Source organism: Carettochelys insculpta, chromosome 5 (genome assembly GCF_033958435.1).
Source record: "Carettochelys insculpta isolate YL-2023 chromosome 5, ASM3395843v1, whole genome shotgun sequence".
Lineage (NCBI taxonomy): Eukaryota > Metazoa > Chordata > Testudines > Carettochelyidae > Carettochelys > Carettochelys insculpta.
This window is the reverse complement of record NC_134141.1, coordinates 9,589,296-9,604,108: the sequence shown is the minus strand read 5'-3', so window position 1 is coordinate 9,604,108 and position 14,813 is coordinate 9,589,296. Positions and strand designations below refer to the sequence as shown.

Sequence of the window (14,813 nt, the reverse complement as noted above, 5' to 3'; positions counted from 1 at the left end):
AGGTTCAGAAAAGAGCAACTAAAATGATTAGGGGTTTGTAATGGCTGTCATATGAGGAGAGGCTAAAGAGACGGGGACTTTTCAGTTTAGAAAGGAGCAGACTGAGGCGGGATATGATAGAGGTATATAAAGTCATGAGTGTGTGGAGAGGATGAATAAAGAAAAGTAATTTACTTGCTCCCATAATATAAGAACTAGAGGACACCAAATGAAATTAATGGGTAGCAGGTTTAAAACTAATAAAAGAAAATACTTTTTCACACAGCGCACAGTCAACCTGTGGAACTGCTTGCCAGAGGAGGCTGTGACGGCTAGGACTATAACAGAGTTCAAAGAAGAGCTAGATAAATTCATGGAGTTTAAGTCCATGAAAGGCTATTAGCCAGGGGGTAGGAATGGTTTCTCTGGCCTCTGTTTGTCAGAGGCTGGAGATGGATGGCAGGAGACAAGTCACTTGATCATTGTCTTCTGGGGCACCTGGCACTGGCCACCGTTGGCAGATGGTATATTGGGCTAGATGAACCTTTGGTCTGACACAGTAATGGCCTTTCTAATTTTCTTAAGATCTTAACATTTGTGACAGGCCTAGTTTATCCACATCTTAAGAGGGTTCATGTCCTGATGACCTTATAGTCTAAATGCTTGTGTGCCTGGGGAAGTGGGGTATGGAATTGATGGGGAAGTTAGTACAAAATACCTAGGGTATGAATTTAAGGTGCACTGTTCAACACCAGTTCTCCATGTGAACATGCATTTTCTACACTGTTGTCATTTAGGTAGATGTGAATTATCCTAAACCACCTAAAGTGCAGAATAAGAACGTCCACATGGAAGCTATTCCATGCCCTCTCTGTCATGCCTCCTCTCTTCCCCATAGAGAAGCCCAACAAAAAGTCAGATAAGAAAAAGTTACTTCTCAAGATTATACAGCTGGTCAGTAGCACGATCAGGGCTAGGACCCAGGGCTGCTGACACTGAGACCAATATGCGGTCTACTCGACCCATACCTCTGTATCCTCTTGTCATCCTCGTAGGTACAAGCAGTGTGGCACAGTGCCATCTTGTGAATCCTCTAGGTATCTAACCATAAAATGTAAGATGAAATCTGACAGACCTCCCCCTTATCGTATGAGATTGTCCACAGATATGTTAGTAAATAGGAAGACCATTTTGATTATAGTTAACTACCAAAAAGTTTATATAAAATGAAATTTCCAGACCAACCATTTAATAAGTGGCTTGAGTGTAGACACACTTTCTTAGTACCGAATGTTGGCACATTCATCTGTCCAACAAAAAACATTAGCAACCTCTATACCAGCTTACACAGCTTGCCAAACTTCCAAACACACAGGCTATGTCTAAACGTGCATGCTACATCGAAATAGCTTATTTCGATGTAGCGACATCAAAAAGTCTATTTCGATGAATAACGTCTACACGTCCTCCAGGGCTGGCAAAGTCGACATTCAACTTCGACGTTGGGCAGCACCACATCGAAATAGGCGCTGCAAGGGAACGTCTGCACGCCAAAGTAGCACACATCGAAATAAGGGTGCCAGGAACAGCTGCAGACAGAGTCGCAGGGTGGACTCAACAGCAAGCCGCTCCCTTAAAGGGCCCCCCCAGACACACTTGCACTAAACAACACAAGATCCACAGAGCGGACAACTGGTTGCAGACCCTGTGCATGCAGCATGGATCCCCAGCTGCAGCAGCAGCCAGAAGCCCTGGGCTAAGGGCTGCTGCACACAGTGACCATAGAGCCCCGCAGGGGCTGGAGAGAGAGCATCTCTCAACCCCTCAGCTGAGGGCCACCATGGCGGACCCCGCTATTTCGATGTTGCGGGATGCGGATTGTCTACACGTGCCCTACTTCGACGTTCAACTTTGAAGTAGGGCGCTATTCCCATCCCCTCATGGGGTTAGCGACTTCGACGTCTCGCTGCCTAACGTCGATTTCAACTTCGAAATAGCGCCCAACATGTGTAGCCGTGACGGGCGCTATTTCGAAGTTGGCGCCGCTACTTCGAAGGAGTGTGCATGTGTAGACGCGGCCACAGAAAAACTAAGTTACAATGGAAAGCTCAAGCAAGACCCTGCTATTGTTAAAGAGCACAAATAGTTCTATTATATCATGTATAAAAATTCCATAAGCAGTTCAAATTTCATAGCAAGAGTTAAGTCTTTCATACACCCAGCAATACCCTAAAGATTTATTCTATAGTGACCATCACAGATTAATGAAAACATTGTTCCTTCTCTTCACCTGCAGACAAAATGCTGGAATAAAATCTTTTTAGGGTAAACAAAGGTACTGTAGCATCACAAAATAAGCTTTGCATCTAGCACTTGAACATATTTTCAGTTTTTTCATTTTTACCAAACGTGAATGTAATCAGTTTTGCTAGCGGTGCAACTTTCTTTTAATGATACCAAGCTTTATATACACCCAATGTCGATTCCAAATGCTAGTGAACAAAAAGCAGGTACTAGGAGTAGTGGTGAATAACCACTACTGTAAGACACAGACAACATTTGTTGAAATTAAACAAACATCATTCTGAGATGCATACAGAAATTTACTAACTACTAGATATGGGAATTCTTAGCTTGGAGGCTAGCAAAACCACATTTGGAAGACTGTTCGCAGATTTTCACGTCTGATTGTGGAATGGTTAATATAGCAAAGGAGAAAATAAAGCATATGGCAGTGATAAACACACAGGGACAAGATAATTTTTTTTTTTCAAAAAGGCTATAGAAAGTAGAAGGCAAAAAGGCTATAGAAAGTAGAAGGCATCTGTTTTTTGGAAAAGGAGAGAGAAAACCCAGAGGGATAAAATATACACAAGACTGCATGGGTAGATATAAAATAAGAACACAGAAGTAAAAATACTAAGAAGTTAGACAGTTAGTTCTTTTCAACACAGAGAGTAACAGAATAAAGTGCTAGGACCAGAGAAAGTTTGTACAAAGCCTGTTAGAAAGAAACAGAGGTTGTGAAAGAGTACGAGAGGAGGTAGAAGTAACTGATTTGATCGGCCCCATTTTCATCCACAAAACTGCCCCAATTTTCTGGGAAGAATCTATATGTAAAACTATCAATGCTGGGATGCAATTCAACAGGAAAAATAAAAGCTTGAAACATGAAGCAGAACTGTTGTGTTTTTAATTTTGAAAGTCACACTGAACTCAATAAGGGCAGGGTTCTAATAGACTCTTCAGCTAATTATCAATATGTTTCCATGCACTTTCTTCATGGCTACTGGGTAGGAACTGTTGGATCAAACACCATCCGGCTTCTTCTGACTTAAGTGAGCAGTGCAGCATTGTGATTAAACAATGAGCAGCCAGCTCTTTGCTGATGTTTTAAAGTGATGTATAAGCATATCATATCATCTGGGAAGATTTCAATTAGTTTCCAAAGTCGCGTTTTAAGGAGAAAGCCAGCAGAAAGAGTAACTTTATCACTAACAAATTGTCTATCTCTGCACCTGGATAAAGAACAGAAAGAAATGAGTGTATTAACATTTAGTATATCTTATATTCTAGAGCTGTTTAGTGCAGGTTATATTTTCAGGACTTTGGGTCAAATTACAATAGAGGTTGAACCTCTCTAGTCCAGCACTCTGCCCTCTGGCAACAACCATTATCCAGCATGAGTTTAGTTAGGTGGACGTCCCCTTATCATGCAGGTGGTCAAGTTTCCCACAGTCCTGGCTCTCAGTGGTCTGTGATGTTATTTAGCTGTAAGGTACCCCTAAATGGCTTCTAAGAGCCCAGTAAGCAGCAGAAGTGTTGGTAATGCAGCTAGTTAATATTGACGTCTCATGGTTTGGCAAATTCTCTTGTATACCAGTCAGGTTCCCAAGCATGTGGGACCTGAGAGGTTCAGCCTAAACTGGTGTCTCTGACACTTCATCAAGAACCGAGTCTCTTGTCCTTACCAGTGTTGAAATGAAATCTCATGTTTCTCCCATGCTAATAGCCCATGTTTAGGAAGTTCCAGACGACTGAATAAAAATTAATGTTGCACAAGACTTAAAAAGGATAAATGGGATGACACTTTCAGTCTGACATCCATCCCCAGAAAAACAACAGAGCAGATCGTGTAAGACTCAAGTGATTAAAAAAAAAATCAAACAAAGGTAATATGATAAATGCTAATCAATGTGTGCTTATAGAAAATAGATTCTGTCAAAATTTGATTTCTTTTTCATGAGATTATAGATTTGGTGGAAACAAATATTGGTGCTGTTGTGATAACCTTCATATTTTGTAAGGCACGTGACTTAGTGCTGCACAACATTTTCGTTAAGAAAGCTTGAACGATATGAAATTAACATGACACACATTAAGAAGATTAAAGTGGTCTGTTAGGTCTCAACATGAAGTTGCCAGAGAATAATCACCAAGCAGGTGTTTGTACTGCCTTATTTAGCATGATTGGCCAAAAGGTATTGGGGCGTTTATATCCATTATCCGGAAGAAAGTCACTGATTCAGAACAATCTAGATCTTTTCTAAGCTGAGTGAAATAATGTGTGTTTCCATATCATTAAATGCAAATGTGTGCATCTGGGAACAAAGAATGCAGAAGATAACGACATGATAGAATACGCTCATGGGAGACAGTGACCCTGAGAAAGATTTGGGGTCAAGATGGCTATGCAAATGTGAGCTCTCTGTTCAAGTTTGGCCAAATGTGCTGATGTGATCCTTGGATATAAAGAGGAGTTTCAAGTAGAAGTGGAGACTTTATCTTACTTCTGTATTTGACACTTGTGAGAGCACTGCTGGAATACCATGTTCCATTCTGGTGTCCATAAATTAAAACAACTGAGAAACTGGAGAGGACCCACAATAAAAATTAACAAATTAGAAAATTTTCATTACAGTGAGGCTTGGAAAACTTGATCTATTTAGATGAGCAAAGTGAAGGTTAAGGAGTGACTTCATCGCAAGCTGCAGTTACCTACCTTTACGGAGAACAAATAGTTGTTAATGGGCTCATGGGTCCAGCACAGAAAGGTTAATCCAATCCAGTGGCCAGAAGTTGAAGTTAGACAAATTCAGCCTGGAAATAAGGCACACATTTTCAACAGTGAGGATAACTAAGCATTGGAACAATTTACAAAGGGTCCTGATAGACTGCCCATCATGGTCAACTTATAATCAAGATTGGATTTCCTTTCTAAAATATCTGCTCTGGAAATTTTAGCAAAGTTCTATGACCTGTGTTACACAGCAGGCCAGATTAAATTATCATAATGGTCCTCTCTAGCCATAAAAACCATGAACCAACCACCGATTAACCCTGAGGGGCCATCTGGGTTTTAGGCACTTGCATTTGTTCCCTCAGCACAAATGAGATAATGACCAATAGTTTTATTCAGAAGCTGGAGCACAGCGCCGGAGAAAAGGAATTTTATTAATTTACATCTAGTTTGCTTCAGACAAGCACATTTTAAATGCTTATATAAATTTCAACAAGGTTGCCTCACATGCATGCAATAGTAGGGAACTTACTAGATGTGTATGTGTGTGTATAAATAGGTCTCAGTATTCATTTACAGTAAAGCCTATTACCAGATCAGTGCAAAGGGTTCTTACTGTAACTCAGAAGCAGGTTCATCTGTAACTATTGATTGATTTTGCAGTTCCAATAACATTCCAAGCATAAAAACTCTTTTATAATAATAATTTCACTTGTGTTGATAAGCAATCTAAAGGTGGTGATGGTGTATGGTCTCTGTGACTATCCCTCCCTAGCTACGTCTACACGTGAATGCTACATCGAAATAGCTTATTTCGATGTAGCGACATCGAAATAAGCTATTTTGATGAATAATGTCTACACATCCTCCAGGGCTGGTGTCGTCAACGTTCAACATCGACTTTGGGCAGCACTACATCGAAGTAGGCTCTGCAGGGGAGCATCTACACACCAAAGCGGCCCACATCGAAATAAGGGTGCCACGAACAGCTGCAGACAGGGTCACAGGGCAGACTCAACAGCAAGCCGCTCCCTTAAAGGGCCCCTCCCAGACACACTTGCACTAAACAGCACAAGATCCACACAGCCGACAACTTGTTGCAGACCCTGTGCATGCAGCATGGATCCCCAGCTGCAGCAGCAGCAGCCAGAAGCCCTGGGCTAAGGGCTGCTGCACACAGTGACCATAGAGCCCCACAGGGGCTGGAGAGAGCGTCTCTCAACCCCTCAGCTGATGGCCGCCACGGCGGACCCCGCTATTTTGATGTTGTGGGACGCGGATCGGCTATATGTGCCCTACTTCGACGTTCAACGTCGAAGTAGGGCGCTATGCCCATCTCCTGATGAGGATGCCAACTTCGAAATAGCGCTCACCACGTATAGATGTGGCAGGCGCTATTTCAAAGTTGGCGTGGATACTTCGAAGTAGCTGGCACGTGTAGACGTGGCTCCTGTGAGAGAGGAAGTTTAAAGAAGGTCCTCTAATGTTCCTTAACAGAAATTGCTGGTAGCTGAATGTCTGAATGTCGCTCTGTCTTTCTCATTTCAACTGAAATGAAGTGATGGATGCTCTGATGTGTGTTTGTGATACCAGCTGCCAAGACAAATTCAATTTCTTATAATGTTTCCTGTGGCTGGTTCCCTTTGGGGGGTTGCTATCTCCACATTTAAAACAAATGTTGGATTCTCTTTTTGAGAAAAAAAAATTCAGAAGGAAAATATGTTTTATATGAAGAAAAAAACAGTCAGAACCAATTACTAGAAATAAAGATCCTGTGGCATACCAAGACAGGGTGTTATCTCACTATTGGTGGAAGTTTACACTTTGGAGAGCCAGGCGGGTGTCATGGGGATGAAAAGAGAGGGAAAGACAAAATACATGTTTTGCTTCCTCTAATGAAGGACTACATGTTTCTTCATGGGAGGGCAGTTTGCAAATTATGTATCTATTGTACCCTTTTCCAAGCCCTCAATAAATTAGTATAATGCCTCCTGGCTCTAAGATCCTTTCACTGCATGTCAAGTTATCTTTGAAAACTCATGGCAATCATGGGAGGTCCCAGAAGTTTGGAAAAAGGCAAATGTAAGCTGTGTCTACATGTGCACGCTACTTCGAAGTAGCGGCACTAACTTTGAAATAGCGCCCGTCGCGGCTACACGCGTCGGGTGCTATTTCGAAGTTAACTTCGACATTAGGCGGCGAGACGTCGAAGTCGCTAACCTCATGACAGGATCGGAATAGCGCCCTACTTCGACGTTCAACGTCGAAGTAGGGACCGTGTAGACGATCCGCGTCCCGCAACGTCGAAATTGCCGGGTCCTCCATGGCGGCCATCAGCTGGGGGGTTAAGAGATGCTCTCTCTCCAGCCCCTGCGGGGCTCTATGGTCACCGTGGGCAGCAGCCCTTAGCCCAGGGCTTCTGGCTGCTGCTGCGGCAGCTGGGGATCCATGCTGCACGCACAGGGTCTGCAACAAGTTGTCGGCTCTGTGGATCTTGTGTTGTTTAGTGCAACTGTGTCTGGGAGGGGCCCTTTAAGGGAGCGGCTTGCTGTTGAGTCCGCCCTGTGACCCTGTCTGCAGCTGTGCCTGGCACCCTTATTTCGATGTGTGCTACTTTGGCGTGTAGACGTTCCCTCGCAGAGCCTATTTCGATGTGGTGCCGCGCAACGTCGAAGTTGAACATCGACGTTGCCAGCCCTGGAGGACGTGTAGACATTATTCATCGAAATAGCCTATTTCGATGTTGGCTTCACGTGTAGACGTAGCCGTAGTGTCCATCTTTAAAAAAAGAAAGAAGGAGAATCTAGGAAGCTATAGACAGGTCAGCCTCAACTCAGTCCCTGGAAAAATTATCATAGAATCATAGAATCCTAGGGCTAGAAGGGACCTTAGGAGGTCACCTAGTTCAGCCCCCTCCATGAAGCACTTGGAGGAGAGGAAGTGATCAGGATCATCATCATCATCATCAATAACTGTGGGCTCAGTGCCCATTGGTGTCTGATGCCTCTCTCACTATTTGCTTCCCTCATTCCCTGTCCAGTGTGGAGTGGCTTAGTTTCTGTAGACTAGCTCCGCACCAATCTACTATATCATCTATCCTTTCTCTGTGGGGTCTGCCTTTCCTATTCAAACTGTCCATTATGCCGAATACCAGGGTCTTGATTTTTCATTCGTCTTTCATTCTGCAAATATGCCCAAATAGTTGTAGCTTCTGTTTTACAATGTTCTGCGGCAGGTTCACTTTCAGCTTTATCTTTTGATATAATTCCTAGTTGGTGACCTTCTGCATCCATCCTATTCTCAGAATCTTTCTATAACAAATGCTTTCAAACGCCAATATTCTTCTCTTCAAATCTTTCGTTATCACCCATGTCTCACATCCATACAACATGCTGCTGAATACACACGTTTTCAAGATGCTCAGCTTCGTTCTTAAGTGAATCACTTTGCTTTTCCAGATCTTATCCATTGCCTTCAAACTCATTCTTGCTTTTGCTATTCTAGTCGATATTTCCTTCTTACAGTCTCAATCATGCATTACGTTGCTCCCCAGATGTGAACTTCTCAAAATTTTCTAGTTCAATACCATCAACACTGATCTTTTTTCCTATTTCCTTATCTCCAAATACCATTGTTTTAGTTTTATCAATGTCCATACCTCTTCCCTTCTTTGTTTAACACCTGTACCATTTTCACTAGCTTCTCTTCATCTTCCTCAGTGATAACTATATCTGCAAACCTCAGGTTGTTAATTCTTTTCCCATGCACAGATATCCCTTCTACCTCTTTCTTGATATTGTCTATCACTCTCTCCGGATGTGTGATGAAGATATTTGGAGACATTGGATCTCCTTGTCTCATACCTCTACTTGTTTTAAACCAACTTCCCAACTCCCTGCATGTTCTGACCGCTGCCTCAGCATTGTCATTCATATCCTTCAACAACCGTATCAGTCTGCTATCCACTCTGTATGACTCCAATACTGCCCAAGTCACCTTCTGATCTATACTGTCAAATGCCTTTTGATAATCAACAAAGCAAGCGTATATGTTCTTGTTCTTTCATTGAGCTTTTTCCTCTATCAGTCTTAGCGTCAATATCTGCTGTATGGTACTTCTATCTTATCTGAACGCTGCTTGCTCATCTGCTACATGTTCTTCTATCTGTGATCTTAGTCCCTCCATCAGTATCATCATCAGCACCTTGCCTGGATGACTCGTTAGAGCGATAGTTCTGTAGTTCTTGCACTCCAATGTACTTCCTTTCTTGGGTATTGTCACTAGCACAGATCTTGTCCATTCCTTAGGCACCTTCCCTTCTTTCCATGCTATATTACACAGTCAGTGTATTTCCTGAATCATGCTTTCTCCGTCGTATTTGATCATCTCTCCCATGATCTTATCATTTCCAGGGCTCTTCTTGTTCCTTAGTCTTTTCATTGTTTTTTCTACTCCCTCCTTCAAAATATCAGTCTCGCTCTCGATGCTAGGTGGAGACATCTCTTTCAGTTCCTCTGTCAGTCCCTGTGAGATACTTGGGTACAACGCTGCTTTGTATAGATCAGTGCAATATCTCATCCATCGCTGCACAGTCTTCTTCTTGTTCATGAGCACTTAGTTCTGATCTTTGATCACCATCTGCTTCAGTTGCCATTTCCTATTAATATTCCTAACCATCTTATATACCTCTCTGGTCTTACATTCACCGTAATACCTCTCTGTATCTTCACATTGATCTTCTAACCATTTTTCCTTATTCTTTCTGGCTGCTTCCCTTACCTCATTGCATTTCATGCTATATTGCTGTTCTGCCATCTCAGAAACATCTTTTTTGATCTTCAACACTCTATTCTCTTGAACCAACTTCAGGGTCTTCTAGGTAATCCACTTTTTATTGATTTTTTTCTTCTTCTGGAACAGTCTGCTCAATTGCCATTTCTATAGCAATGGCTATCCCTGCGACTCTCTTATCTAGGTCTTTCTCTGTGGCTATAGTCTTAATCTTCTCTTTGAGCATTGCTCTGTATGCACTGAACAGGAATAGTCAACATGAATTCACCAAGGCAAGTGATGCCTCACCTGATTGCCATCTATGATGAGGTAACTGCTGTGAGGATATGGGAAAGGTTGCGGATGTAATGTGCGTTGATTTCAACTAAGGTTTTAATACAGTTTGCTGCAGTATCCTTGCTGGTAAGTTAAAGATGAATGGCTTGGATAAATGGACTGTAAGGTGGATAGAAATCTGGCTAGATCATTGGGCTCAACAGGTAGTGATCAATGGCTCTGTGTCTTTTGGTAGCCAGTATTAAGTCAGGTACCTCAAAGGTTGGTTCTGGGGACAGTTTTGTTCAACATCAATATTAATTACCTAGATGAGGGGATGAATTGCAACCTCAACAAATCTGCACTAAACTAGGGGTAGAGGTTGATATGCTGGAAGGAAGGGGTATGGTTCAGGGATATATAGACAAACTGAAGGGAGGATTGGACCAAAAGGAATCTGATGAGGTTCAAAGAAAATGTAGAGTCCTGCACTTAGGATGGAGGAATCCTAAACACCACTACAGGCCGGGAACTGACTCAGTATGCACAAGTTCTGCAGAAAAGGACTTTGGGATTACAGTGGATGAGGAGTTGGATATGAGCAAGCAGGATGCCTTTGAAGCCAAGAGGCTAATGGCATACTGGGATACATTAGTAGGAACATTGACAGAAGATCTAGGGAGAGGATTATTCCCCTTTATTCGGCATTGGTGGGGCTTTGTCTGGAGTATTGCACCCAGTTCTGGAACCCCCCAGTACGGAAAGGACATGGATTCACTGGAGAGAGTCCAGTGGAGAGACAAAAATGTTTAGGGGGCTGAAGCAGACACTGAGGGACTTGGGATTATTGAGTCTACAAAAGAGAAGAGTGAGGGAGGATTTGACAGCAGCCTCCAACTATTTGAAGAAGGATTCAAAGAGGATAGAGATAGGCTGTTCTCAGTAGTGACAGATGATAGAACAAGGACCAATGGTCTCAATTTGTGGTGGGGTAGATCTAAGCCGGACATCAGGAAAAAACTATTTCACTAGGAAAGTGGTGAAGCTCTGAAATGGATTACCTAGGAAGGTGGTAGAATCTCTTCCCCTAGAGGTCTTTAAATCATTCCACCCAGGGCTTTGCTAAACTGGTTCTTAGTTGAGACTGTTCCTGCTTTCAGTGGGGAGGTTGGACTCAATGAACTCCTGAAGTCTCTTCCAACCATATGATTCTATGATAGTTTTCAGGGGACTAGTAATATCCAACAAAAATCTGTCCCTACTTTTGTGAATGGTATGATCTAGATATGTTTGATCCTGCCATGTGTGCAGGGGACTGGACTTGATGACCTCTTAAGTGCCTTCCAGTTCTAGTGTTCTATGATCACCGCCAAAGTAACGTGTTAAAGATGGAAAAGTTAGGGTCTGTTCAGGGTAGGCTAGATTTTCAAAAATGCTGCCTATATAAGAATTTTTGAAATGGTCCCATGTTGAATTCTGACAAATGGAAGAAAAAAAACCCTTCAACATGTTGATTTTTGTTCTCCACTGTCCTCTTGATATATTTCAGTACCATCTATGGAAACCAAACAAGACTGAAGGTGGATTGTGCTAGGTGATATACAAACATACAGCAAGAGACAGCCTTGGCCCCACATGGCATGCAACCTCTATAGAGAAGATAAATGAGTGGGAAGAGGAAGAGTTTTATCTCCTTTCTTCACTTATTAAATGGGAATAAGGGACTTCCTCAAGGTCACAGAAGGTACATCTTCACTGCACAGTTAGCCTGGTAATTTACTTTAGTTTTCAGTATAAATACCCGCTATCATCAGACAAATCTCTAAGTTGGGTATGGCAATGTTCTAAGCCTGGACTTATTGGCTCAGCTGAGGGTATGGGCCGGGCTGGACTAGGATGAAGATGCTGGCAAAAACCACTAGTGTGCCAATAGTCCTCTATGGCTCTCCCACAACTCTGCTGGAAGGACAGAGAAATTCTCTGGCAATTGATGACTGTCTGGGAAAGAATCCCAGAACATCTCAGCCCAAAGAACCAAAGGCTATGCCCCCCAAGACATGCACAGTAGAGTGAAGAAACGCAAAGAGCATGAATGTTGATAGGGATTTGCTGTGCTGATGATCACACACATGCTAGGCTAAGCTCAGTGCTCAGATTCTGGTGCCTGTCACCTAGATTATTGTGTAATGCACACAAGTCTGTGGCACAGTCAGGAACTGAACACATATCTGCTGAGGATGACAGCCCAGCACCTTAATTAGAAAATGATGTGCCCTGAATTGAGAACACTAACAATCTGCCAGCATAAGACCCACTCATCTCCCTGAAACTCCCTACTAATTAATAAATATCCATACTGCTCGTAGTGGGAAAATGAATCTACTCTGCAGAATTTAGCTTCAACATATCAGATGTTTGCTATCCAAGAACATAGTGAGGAAAGTTTGAGGCTTGCTTTGCCAGGAGAATCCATCATGAGCCTAATGTGCTTGTACACATTTTCCTGGATGCTTTCCTGGCTCTTGCTGGTTTAGCTGTAATACAAAGCAATAATATATTTCTTTAGTCTCACATGGCCTATCCAATTCACCTGGGAAAAGCTCCAAACTGTGAGCTCAGGAGAGCATTTAATTCCAAACAGCAGTCTAGGTAGCAAAAAATTAGGAACAGCTAACAAATGTTTGCTCAGACAGCATGTTTCTGAGAAATATTTCATATTGTTTCATTACCCTTCCTCAATTTCTTTTTCAACCAGCTCATCAAGGTGCAATTACCAGAAGACTGCCTGCAGAGAGCCAACATTTTCAATAACACCATGGTTAAAAATGAACACCCTCTGCCTGCTAAAAATAAACACAACTCCGATGAGATGCACGAGTACGGAAACTTCCCAAATAAAAGGGTAAAAATGCTCTATAACTAGCTTCCAAGGTTGCTGTGGAATCCCCATCACTGGAGGTTTTAAGAGGATGGACAAATATCCGTTCAAAATAGTTGAGGGTTATTTGGTCTTGCGCTTTGGTGCAATGGGTAGGAATTAATGATTGCAAACTTCCAGCTAGCCCTACAGTTTTGAGATTTTTGGTGACAACACAGACTATTAAATTACGTCCAGTAGGACATTTAGGATCTGATTCAAAGCCAGTGAAGCCAACAGAAGTTCCTCCAAATCTTTGAGGAGACAGTGAATCAGGTGCTAAAATGAACAATTAACACGTTTCAGAGAGGAAGAGGAACTAGTTGGAAAGATGATTAAACTAAAAACTGATGAGGTTAATCTGAACTATGCTCTAAGCTTCATCAGGCCATGCCAGGAGTTGCATTTTCAGTATGGTGTGTCTGGGAGCAGGACCTACATAGGTGTGGGAGAGGCAGGCAGAAGAGTCATTTGGCCCAAGGCCTCAGGAAACAACAGGGCTTCAAATGTTGGCATTTTTCTACCATATCATTTCCCTTTCTTATACACCTTGCTGTTACAACAGAGACAACAAAAGAATCTATATCTACACCTGCAAAAAATTGATTTAAAACATTGTGGGACTTTGGCCTTTTCCAATTTTTAAAGTCAAATCTGAGCTTTCATCTGCTTGACTGGAGCAGCTTCTATGATTAATGATTCTACATTACGAAATCCTGTTTACTGTCTTTGCATAGTTTCGAGGTTGTGAAAGTCATACCTAATTCTGTTACCATAAAGTGATTTTGCTTGGTCTGACGGTGCATTTAACCTTTAAATTAGATGGTTTTCTCTGCATAGATTTTTATATTCCTGTTTTTTCTCATGTATCTTTATATACAATAACTACATGCTACGTCTACACGTGCCCCAAACTTCGAAATGGCCATGCAAATGGCCATTTCGAAGTTTACTAATGAAGTGCTGAAATGCATATTCAGCGCTTCATTAGCATGCGGGCGGCAGCGTCAATTTCGAAGCGCCGCTGCCGCCCGCATGCTAATGAAGCGCTGAATATGCATTTCAGCGCTTCATTAGTAAACTTCGAAATGGCCATTTGCATGGCCATTTCGAAGTTTGGGGCACGTGTAGACACGGCCCATGAGGCTCAGCTGAAAGCTACCTCTTTGTCCAGTTTTACATTACTTTTTAAAGGCCCTTTTTGTAATAATAAATACTTTTAATTTTAGTTGTTTAATAAACTTTATACCTAATCTGGCAATCATCCTTTGTTCACAATCATGTCAAGCATGTTCATGAATCACAAGACAGTGACCTCATAAGAGACTTCAATAGATAATGGACTTAATCTCAAACCTATCATAATATAAAATGAGTTTATAGAGCTGTGTGGGATGCTTGTGCAAACAACAATTCTTGAAGACTATGTCTACACTAGAAACATCTGTCAACAGAAGTTACACTAGAAGTTACTGTCAACAGGGTAAGGTAATCTGGACAGAACCTCTGACAACAGATTGCATCTACACCCAACTTGCTGTCAACAGAGAACTGCCACACTGCCCTGCTCTCTGGTGCCAGAAAGCAGAATGGCAGCTCTGCAAAGAGGGCGGGCCAGCAAGCAGAAGTCCTCTCTATTGACAGAGGTGTCTACACTGCATTTTTGCTGACAGTACTCTGTCCAGAGATTGTTATGTCTCAAATTTTTGAGGGATAATACTGTTGAGGAAAATGCAGAGTTCTGTTGAGTTTTGTCCACAGAATGCTTTACGTGCATAGAGAACAGCAAGAAGTTTTGTGGCACCTTATAGACAAAGAGATATTTTGGAGCATAAGCTTTCATGGGCAAAG

The 14,813-nt window shown here is 42.2% G+C and overlaps 1 long non-coding RNA gene across 1 annotated transcript; it reads left to right on the top strand.

Annotated features, from left to right (window-relative positions):
• Positions 1-4,066: 4,066 nt before the first annotated feature.
• LOC142013360 (uncharacterized) lies at positions 4,067-13,837 on the top strand. Its single transcript, XR_012645618.1, has 3 exons — positions 4,067-4,151; positions 11,595-11,789; positions 12,801-13,837. It is a non-coding gene; the product is annotated as an uncharacterized LOC142013360 (long non-coding RNA).
• Positions 13,838-14,813: the final 976 nt, after the last annotated feature.